This window comes from Apodemus sylvaticus, chromosome 20, assembly GCF_947179515.1.
Source record: "Apodemus sylvaticus chromosome 20, mApoSyl1.1, whole genome shotgun sequence".
Lineage (NCBI taxonomy): Eukaryota > Metazoa > Chordata > Mammalia > Rodentia > Muridae > Apodemus > Apodemus sylvaticus.
Genome location: NC_067491.1, coordinates 44025301 through 44036233, shown reverse-complemented (window position 1 = coordinate 44036233; position 10933 = coordinate 44025301). Strand labels below are relative to the sequence as shown.

At 45.2% G+C, this 10933-nt stretch overlaps 1 long non-coding RNA gene across 1 annotated transcript in view; it reads left to right on the top strand.

The window, feature by feature from the left end:
- Positions 1-1960: 1960 nt before the first annotated feature.
- LOC127671167 (uncharacterized) overlaps positions 1961-10933 on the top strand; it is a 15544-nt gene continuing 6571 nt past the window's right edge. The window contains exons 1-2 of the long non-coding RNA XR_007974677.1: positions 1961-2229; positions 8516-8601. This is a non-coding gene — a long non-coding RNA (uncharacterized LOC127671167). The remainder of the gene's footprint in view (positions 2230-8515; positions 8602-10933) is intronic.

Below are 10933 nucleotides of genomic sequence, written 5' to 3'. Positions count from 1 at the left end.
AGGCATGGTGTAGGAAGAGCTGAGAGTTCTACATCTTCATCTGAAGGCTGCTAGTGGAAGACTGCTTTCAAGCAGCTAGGAGTAAGGTCTTAAAAGCCCACACCCACAGCGACACACCTACTCTAACAAGCCACACCCACTCCAACAAGGCCACACCTACCCCAACAAAGCCACACCCACTCCAATAAGGCCACACCTCCAAACAGTGCCACTCCCTTGGGCCAAGCAGATACAAACCATCACATACTGCCCACTGGGGTCACAACTCTGTTGGAATGATTATTTTTTATTTATGTGTCCGTATGTGGGCTGCATGATTTCATGTACACCTTGTGGGCTGATACCTGCAGAGGTCAGAAGATGGTGTCAGATGCTCTGGAAGTTGGAGTTCCAGGCTGTTGTGAGCTGCCTGACGTGGGTGCTTGGGACTTCCACAAGAGTAGTACACGCTCTTAACTGCTGAGCCATCTCTCTAGTCCTGTCCCTTCCCCCTTGGATTCTTTTGATCAGAGGTTGACTGAATCTGCAAATGCAGACCTCATAGATGGGGAAGGCTGACTGTATCAGCTATCTGTTTAGAAACGTCCTATACAATCCATCATTTAAAAAATATATTTAAAACCTCAATCCTCGCACTTGTATGCTATTTTGTTTTGGAAAACCATTAAAAGTTACAGTCTACATCGCTGGAAATTTTTATTGGTCACCATTTTCAAGGTGGCATTCAGAACCAATATTACATTTGAGGAGTTACTTTTGTGCATTTATCACATCAGGTATGGCACAATGAACACAATAAAGGACTATGTGCTGCCCATGAGATGTTCAGTGGAGACCTTACTTCTTTAAGGCCTGCTTTTGTTTTTTTTGTCACCCGGGGCTTATGGGTCATCCATTTTTGTCTCCTAATGGTTCATCCTGATGGCTGTTGCAGACCACTTCGATAAGATTTTAAAAGTCACAGCTCTGGGCAGTTCAAGGTTAAGGAGACAGCAGGTCACACTGAGTGTCAGTCCTGCCTTCTGAGATGACAGACGTGGGAGATGAGACAGGAAGTTCCTGGTTGCAATAATGGATGCAGCAGAGTAGTTAGTTACCTGTGGGAGAAAACCAGCTGACTCGTTCTGAGCCAGTCAGAGCACTACTGAGATTAAAGATTCAGGAAGATTATTTGAGGATTAAGTTACAATGTTCTATACCAAAGAACTAGAGCTGGAAGTGATGTTGTGCGAGTCTCTCATCTCATGTGTACGTGTGTGTACATATATATGATCTGTATATATTAATATCATATATATGTAGTAGCTCTACCTCTCTTTAAAAAAAGATAAAAATGAGGATGATATTATCACATTAACAATTATTTTCTACATTTACCTACTTTGTGTGTGTGTGTGTGTGCATACATTTTTGGTGTGTGTATCCATGGTGCATGTGTGGAGGTCCAAGGACAACTTGTAAGAACAGATTTTCTCCTTTCACTGTGTGGGGCCTGGGGACTGAACCCTGGTTGTGAGGGTCGGTGACTGGCCTGGCTTGGTGACAGACACCTTTACTAGAGGAGCCGTTTTGCTGGCCCTCTCTCCCTGTCTCTCTGTGCTTGCAGGAGTAGAGAGATTTAAAGAGAAACACTTGAGGGGTTTGAGATCCTACGAGACTGTGCACAGAATGCAGTATGCTATGCGTGTGTCTCTTACAATGTCTGGTGAAACATGTCTCCTGTACGGCATAGCGTTGCCGCCCCTTTCTGCATATCTGCTGTTGTGCCTCATTTGTGAGCCCCAGCAAGACCACCAAGGCGCCAACTTGGATGCAATCGCACTAAGGTCTTTATTTAAGCTGGAGCTTGGGCAGCATGTCTGACAGGAGGGTGAAGCAGACGGGAGGGTGAGGCCCCGAGCTCTCAGCGGGACAAGACTTTACAGGAAATGACGACCAAGAGATAGGGTTTCAGCCTGGTAAGCATCTAGTTTTATAAGCCGACAGGTGGGTGCTCTGAAGCAAGACCATGAACAGTTGTCACAAACGGTCTGAAAGTACATCTAAAACCATCAGACTAATCTTTGGTTGACTGTTGCCAGGAAGTAGCTAGGACATAACTGTGGGGTATGGGCTAAGGACAAGCCACAGGGTCCTTCCTGGTACTTGGGTGTAGCCTGGGTTCAGCTACGTCAAGTTTTTCTTAAGATGGAAGCCCGTCCCAAGATGGAGTAGGTTTGGCCTCTCACAGTGAGTTTTCCTCCCATTCCCCAGAAAGGTAGACGAACCCAGGAACAACTGTTCTATTTTCTCAGCATCCTGGCTCCTGCCCCTAGGAACGACTTATCGGGGAGGGGAGGGAACTGGGTGAGCTCTTGGGCTCCTCTGCAACTTCGTGGGTGTGAGATCTGTGTCACGACACAGGACGCCGTGCTCAGAAGGGCCCCCGTGCTTGGCATAATGCTCTGCTCTGTTCTTGTCAAGTCTGAGATTGTTACTGAATTTTAAACATGAAGTTCTGTGTTTTCCTCTCGCTCTGGTCTTTGCACATTGAGTATTCAGTCCTGCTGAGGTCACGCTGTTCTAGGGAAGATTCAGACCTTGCAGGGGAAGGTCACCGTTTGGAGGGTGGGGTGTCAGGTCTTCATTTAGGGAGGGTGTTCTAGGAAGCCTCATTGACCACAGAGCCAAGCTGTACTCTCTTCTGCTTGCTGTGTTTGAGAGGAAGTGTTGAAAGACGGTTTTGAGTAACCATTGCCAAATACAAATCCTGGTTCCTCCTCTTGCTCCGTACATGACCTTGGGCAAATGGTTAAGCTTCAGGTACCTGTTTCCTATCCTGCAAAACTCAGGCGGTGCTAGGCAGTAAATGATTTATTATATGGTCCCCATAACATTTATTGATAGTTGCTATTGTAATTGTATCACCATGTGTCTTAGTCAGGGTTTCTATTCCTGCACAAACATCATGACCAAGAAGCAAGTTGGGGAGGAAAAGGTTTATTCATCTTACACTTCTGCATTGCTGTTCATCACTAAAGGAAGTCAGGACTGGAACTCAGCAGGTCACGAAGCAGGAGCTGATGCAGAGGCCATGGAGGGATGTTTCTTGCTGGCTTGCTTCCCCTGGCTTGCTTAGCCTGCTCTCTTATAGAACCCAAGACCACCAGCCCAGAGATGGCACCACCCACAAGGGGCCCTCCCCCCTTGATCACTAATTGAGAAAATGCCCCACAGCTGGATCTCATGGAGGCACTTCCCCAACTGAAACTCCTTTCTCTGTGATAACTCCAGCCTATGTCAAGTTGACACACAAAACCAGCTAGCACACCGTGACCACTAAGTCTCGTTTCTCATTTTATTTGGAATTCAGAAGCACACGGGGCTGTCTACTGTACTCTCTAAAATCCAACAGTTCTCATGCCTTAAAAAAATCACAGACAAAGTTTTGTTTTGAAGCAGAATCTGTCCTTGCCCTCAAGGGGCTTGCAAGTTCATAACTTGAAAATTGCCTCTATTGGCATACTATGGGATGGAAGCTTCAGGAGGTAACCAAAGCCCTCAGACTCAGCTGGTAATAGGTGGCCCTCTCTCCTTTATAAAAGAAGGCTCTTTTGTCATTGTCATTGCGGCAGTCTCCCGGGGCACATGGGCCAGTCCTTGCCTGCCCTAGGCATTGACCACAGGCCCGTATCTGGGAGAATGATAGACTTTCAAGAGATTTGGTTTTCAGTCAAATGTATCAGACCCAGTGCTGCGTTTGGATAGAATTGTGAGCTTAAGGCTGGCCTATTACCTACCTCCCACTGTGTGTGTGTGTGGTGTGCTGTGTGTGGTATGTGTGTGGTGTGTGTGTGTATGTGTGTACGTGTGCATGTACTGTGTGTGGTATGTGTGGTGTGTGTGTGTGGTGTGCTGTGTGTGGTGTGTGTGGTATGCTGTGTGTGGTGTGTGTGGTGTGTGTGTGTGGTGTGCTATGTGTGGTGTGTGTGGTGTGCTGTGTGTGGTGTGCTATGTGTGGTGTGTGTGGTGTGCTGTGTGTGGTGTGTGTGGTATGCTGTGTGTGGTATGTGTGTGTGTGTGTGTGTGTGTGTGCTTGCCGGAGGACAGTGTTGTTCCTTACAAGCCATACATCTTAGGTTTTGTTGTTTTGTTTTTTGTATTTTGAGACAAGGTCCCTTGCTGGCCTGGGTCTAGCTAGTCAGCGAGGTCCTGGGATCCCCCTGTCCCTGCCTCTCTCCAGAGCTGGGAACGCAAGCTCAGGATTGTGCTTTCTGGAGACTGAACTCAAGTCTTTCACAGTTGGGTAGCACTTTGTGAACGGAGCTATCTCCTTACCCTAGTAGAATCATCTTGATTGTTCTTTCAACTCTGAGGCGTGTGTGTAGAGTTATTCTTTTATATCATTCTTGATCTTAGGAAGCCTGTGGACTGTGAGGCAACAAGTTGTTGTAGTCAGTGGTCAGGCTGGTATACAAGAGGTGGGAGAAGCAGCCAGAGAGAGAGAGAGAGAGAGAGAGAGAGAGAGAGAAAGAGGGAGAGAGAGAGAGAGAGAGAGAGAGAGAGAGAGAGAGAGAGAGAGAGAGAGAGAGAGAATACTTCTCCTGCCTCAGAGGCCAGTAGGGGTTACCCTTGAACTCTTTTGGATTAGCATGGGAGACATTTTGTAATCTTTTCAAAAGCAAGATGAGGGTTGGAGGGATGGGTTAGTGGTTACGAATACATATTATTCTTCTTGAGGACCTGAGTTTGATTCCCAGCACTTACCTTGGGTAGTTTACAGCCATCTGTAACTCCAGCTCCTGGGAAAACTGACTCCTCTGGTCTCTGTGGGCACACTTATACACATATACCTACATACACACACAATTTTAAAAATAATAAAAATCCCCAAAAGTAAGACAAATATAAAAATCTGAACACACACACACACCATTATGGCAATTGCTTCTAGTTTTGGACTCATCAGCATGGTAAATGAAAAACTTTAGATATTTTTCACAAGAATATCTCACTGTTTTTCCTATCTCCTAAACTGCTACCATATATGTATGTATATATATATATATATATATATATATATATTTTTTTTTTTTTTTAAAGACTACTAATTGCTCGGCGGTGGTGGCACCGGCTTTTAATGCCAGCACTTGAGAGGCAGAGGCACTTGAAGCTCCAGGCCAGCCTGGTCTAACAGAGTGAGTTCCACGATAGCCAGGGCTGGGTTGCACAGAGAAACCCTGTCTTGAAATGCTGAAAGACTATCAAGTTCTCTCTGGTAAACAGTTTTCAAGGTGGCCATGCAGGGACAGGGTCTTAATAGCTTCCAATGGGTTTGAAGACCGGTGGTGGAGATGCTGTGAGCTCTTGGGAAGAGGAGACAGCCGAGGCAGGAGATCAGCCTTAGGAGGGACTTGGTGCAAGCAGAAGACCCCGCCCACAGCTGGAGCCCGAAGGCAGGAAGCTCTTGGCTGGCACAGTAAAAGGCAAAGACTAAACAATCTCCCTGTCAGATCCACTGCTGTTTTTGATGTGACTGAGCCTTCTGGGGGAGGCTCCGCCGTGCGCCACCTGCAGGCAGGAAGCTGTCAGGACCTAGAGAGGAGACCTACAGACTTCATGTGTCTTGCTCTCTGACATCTCAGGCTCCCTTTCCGTGTCTGTAAAATGACAGCCCTGCTTCATGTTAATCCAACACGACTTGTTTGTCAACTGTAAAGTATATTTCACACCACCATGTATTTATTCCACACCATGTGGCATGTTCTGACGTTGTATAAAACCGGGAAGAAGCCAATCAGGTCACAAAAATGCAGAACAAAGGGAAATTCAGACTGAAATCAAATAAGGATGTGGAGAGCTTGTGCCTGTCACTGTCTCCAGGGCCCCACGGCCTGAGGTTACAAGGCTGAAGAGCTGTCAAGAAGGCCATAGGCAGATGGGCTGTAGTGGCGCCTGCCTTTAAATCCCATCACCCCAGAGACTCTGGTCTCAAAAAACAAAACAAAACAAAACAAAACAAAACAAAACAAAAACCAACAAAAAGAAAAAGGTCATAGACTGATGTTAGTTCATGTCGATGCGACAGTACTTATATTTTTCTCTTCCTCCGTTTCTCTTCATCTCCCCTTCCCCACTCCCCCTTCCCTCCCGCCTTCCCTCCTATATTCACTATGTGACGATCATGCTAGGCACATTGTGAAGGCTCACCAGACAAACCTTAATAATTGTTCCAACACACATCTGTTCATTTTATGCTTAATCAATTCACTTCACTTAATTCCGACTCAGTTAAATTAAATTTGGTTCAAAAACAAATTTCTGAGCGTTTGTCAGGTGCCAGGGGTCCAAGGACAGCCAAGAAACTGACTGTCCATTTAGTGCTTGACTGTGCTGTCATTCCCACATCTGACCACTTGGTGGCAGTGTGTCCCAGAAAATGTTTATTTGTGGGGCTGGCTGAGCGGCTCCTCCCCCAGGCCTAAGGCTCAGGACTGTTGCTCCTTCCTTGGATTTGTTTAATACACACTTCCAAATTGAACAGACAGCTGGTATTATAGCCATGCGTGTGCCGTGTATGTGCTTAATTATACTGTGGAATTAAATTCAAAGGGGTGAGAATGTGGTTACATGTGTATGCTTCCGAAGCCTCTGTGTGGAGTTCACAGCTTTTGCCTGGGACTCAGCCAGTGATGGGGACGCCACAGAGAAAGCCGAGGGAAGCCTCAAACCCAGCGGCAGGTGGTTATCAGCAGGCAATAGTGCGAATTTGCTTGCCCAGGCCACCTGAGGTTCCCTTTCCCACCCCCCACTGCCTTGGTTCAGCTGACCAGGGCCGATTCATTTTCTTGCTTCCTACTGGGCTGTGTCAAGAAGACTGGCCATGAGGGAGCCCAGAACCGTGACCTTCATCTCCCCACCTCCCAGCATCTCTGGCTTTTCTCTGTCTGCCGAAATCATCCTGAAAACCTGTACTTGCAATGCAGGGCATGCACCTCCAGAAAGGCACTTACGTGCTAGTTTCAGCGTTAATGACATCTAGGGATGTCTCTAATGGTGAAATCTCAGGTGCAGGAAAGGTCAATGGAAAAAAAAATCACAATACCAGAAAGATCTCAAGGTTATCCCCCACAGCATCCTCAGCAGCGGGGGGTGGGGCGGGGGTAGGGGTGGGGTGGGTGGGGGTATTTGTGACTGCTCGACAGATCCTTATTGGACACTGCTTTCTACCAGACTCTTTCCCAAGGAGAATCAAGTGGGAATCATTTACAAATTTCTCATTCTCTTTGAGTTGAATTTGCTTCCTGTAGGTTTCAACGGTTGGTCCTTATTCTTTCTTCTAGTGTCGTACGGGTAGTGCCGTGGGTCTTGTTAAATTATTGTACAATCTGAGCCTATCTGTCTGAGGAGGGTCACGCCCCTACTGGGTCAGGAACTGCATCAGAAGGGTCTTGGAGCGGCAGGAAGAAAATTCTTTGATGTTTGAAATGGTTCCTCGCTGGGAATTCTGGCTTTAGCCTCCAGCTCTGTGACTGTGGAGAACTTGCTCCCACCCCCGTGTGTGAAATAGAGATTCATATGTTTGGAGAATTCAGTGAAATCGTAAGCAATGCGTTAGCTCAGAATGGGTCCAGTAGCAAGCAGAAGGCGCCTCCCTGTGCTGGCTTAGACCACTGCATCTGACTTCTTGCTTAACAGGAAATCTTGAGGTGAGTGGCTGCTGGCATTGCTTAGCTGAATGGTGCAATCAAAGCCCCAAGATTGTGTATAAGCACATAGATGCATACATACATGTATGTGTATATATGCACATATACACATACATAATATACATATTTGTATATACATATACAAATATATATATGTATACGCACAATATATGCATACGCATATATTTGTTTATACATACACACATACATACATGCATATATTTGTATATACATATACACATACATACACACATATATTTGTATATGCATATACACATACACACATATATTTGTATATACATGTATGCATACATACATATATATTTGTATATACATATACACATACATATACACATATATTTGTATATACATATACACATACACATATATATATTTGTATATACATATATGCATACATACATATATATTTGTATATACATATACACACACATATATTTGTATATACATATACACATACATACACACATATATATTTGTATATACATACATGCATACATACACACACATATATTTATATATACATACGCACATACATACACATATATATTTGTATATACATATAAACCCATGCATACATATACACATCTATATTTGTATATACATATACGTGTGTGTGTGTGTGTGTGTGTGTGTGTATACATGTGTGACACATTTCCTACCTCATTTCTTAGGGCTTTGGAGTTCTCAGGTTCTTGTAACAAGTTAGACTGAACTTCAACCCCATGCTGTGAGGACCCAGTCACCTGGAGAGGCCAGGCGTAGGTTCCGGAATTGGTAACTGTGGTTTTTGCTTCCACCCTTCTCAGGTCTGGATACACAAGCGATTCTTCTGTCACTGTGGAGTTACCGATCCTGTTGCACCTTGTGCTTGAATTCCTGGCCTATAGAGCCTGTGAGTATTATGTCTGGAGATAACCTTTGTTTTGTTTTGAGACCAGCCATCATGTAGCTCAGGCTGGGCTTGAACTCCTGACCCTCCAGCCTCTACTTCCCAAGTGCTGTGATTCCTGGTGTGAACTAACACCTGGTTAATGGGGGATACCTCCTAACTTTGTCACAACTGGTATTGTAACTACCGGAACCTGTCATGAACTGTTTTTGAACGTCTGCACTGGAAATGTTCAAATGTGCCACTTGTCTCATTGCTTCTAAAACAGTCTGTTCTTCCTGTACCTGTGTTTCAACTAAGCCAGTGTGTTCACTCACTCTCGTTGCTTCTCACTGAGTCGGTTTTCTTGCTCCCCTCCACCATCTTGCTTTCGTTTGATGAAGTCTTACATCATACGATGTCTAGATGCCAAGGCCAGCGATGACACCTGTTTCAGTTTGCTGATTGACAGCCGTGTGCTAGGCTCTTAAGCTCATTACCCTGTGAGAGGAGAAGCTAAGGCATAGATGGGGGTGGAAGTGTGTTTGCTCCAGGTCTCAGGGCTAGTAAGTCCATGGAAGTCAACCCAGCCGGAACAGCCATACTTCTCGGTGGAAACCAACGTGTTGGCTGGCCGTGGTGGTGCACGGTCCTGGAGGGTCAAGCAGCGCCCTTGAGGTTCTGTGAGGTGGAGAGGGAGGAAGGAGACGCTGCATACACAAACAGTTCAATAAAGCCCATGCTGGGGGAAGAGGGCCGCCCTTTGGAGGACGTACCGGATGCCCTGCTTCCTACAAAGCTGCATTGCAGCAGAGGTTGGTTAACCGCTCTCAGCGGACTTTCACGGGTTTGTCTCAGTCCTGGTTCCTTGAGCAGACCTTCCTTTCCCCATTAGCTAGCTCCCTCAGTGCCTGCTCTGTGCAAGCCCTCAAGTCCACACCCACCCTTGTCCATGGACTATCTGTCCTGGCTACCCACAGTCCTTTGCTTCTGACCACTTGTATTCATGTCACGGTTTCCTCTCAGAACGTCAGCTGGCATTCCGATGCCCCACAACGGATCCAACCCTCTCTTCTTGATAACCCGGAATGACTCTGGGACTCTGGACTCTAACCCTTCAGTTTCTGTTTCTTGGATCAAACAAACTGAGTTTATTTAATAAGCCATTTCTTTTCTCAGATGCTCACAAACCATGTGTCTTCTGGATTATTGTATTAGATAACCTGGACTAGATTGACCTTAAAATCCTCAAATCCAATTCCATCCCAGGGCCAGGACAACACTCCTGACGAATACTTATTTCACTCCATGCTGACTTTCCAAATCGATCATTTCAGCCTTGAAATCTTCTAAATTCACTGCTCTTCTTTCTAAACAAATATTCCCTCTCAAATTTTCACACTCCAAGACCACTTGTTATTTTTGAACTGGAATTCTCCTAACTTCTAGTTTCCTATCTGTTAATATTTTTGTGTGACAATTTTGGGTTCACTCAGTAATCAGTGAGTGAACTGATTTGCTTTGGCTCTGGGGACAGTGCAGAGCTGAGGAGAGGACTAAGTCACATTGTGAATACTTCATGTAAACAGGCACAGGACAAGCCATGCATACCCACATACCTGCTACCTTGCCAGGACATTCATACTTATACACTCTGTGGACAGTGAAGCTCCTTGGACATTTCTTCAGAACTCCATTTCTGTTTTACTTCCCTGCCTACCTGCATGGTCCTAAAGCTGGTGTCTATCATTCTAAACAGATTTATTTATTGTTATTTCTAGTATAGGAGTATGCGTTCCAAGTGACAGTCAGTACTGCCGTCTCTCATGATCCAATAGTTAAGTACTGTATTTAGCCTTTGTACCTGTATTTCCCCCCTTAACCTTTATTTTTGAGATTTATTTGTGTTGATACGTGCCACTTTGGCTTTTAAAGCCAGTGCATGTGTTTCATTGTATGTTTGTACTACAGTATATTAAACTACTTCTTTTTTTTTTTTAAAGATTTATTGATTATATGTAAGTACACTGTAGCTATCTTCAGACACACCAGAAGAGGACATCAGATCTCATTACAGATGGTTGTTAGCCACCATGTGGTTGCTGGGATTTGAACTCAGGACCTTTGGAAGAGCAGTCACTGCTCTTAAACGCTGAGCCATCTCTCCAGCCCATTAAACTACTTCTTAACTAGTAAAAATAGTGTGTGTGTGTTTGTGTATTTATGTGTGTACAGGTGCATGACTACATGGAGGTCAGAGGTCAACCTTGGGTGCTATTCTTTAATAGCTGTCTAGCATATTGTTTTGAGACACAGTCTATCTCTGAACCTGGAGATTGCCAATTCAGCTAGTGTC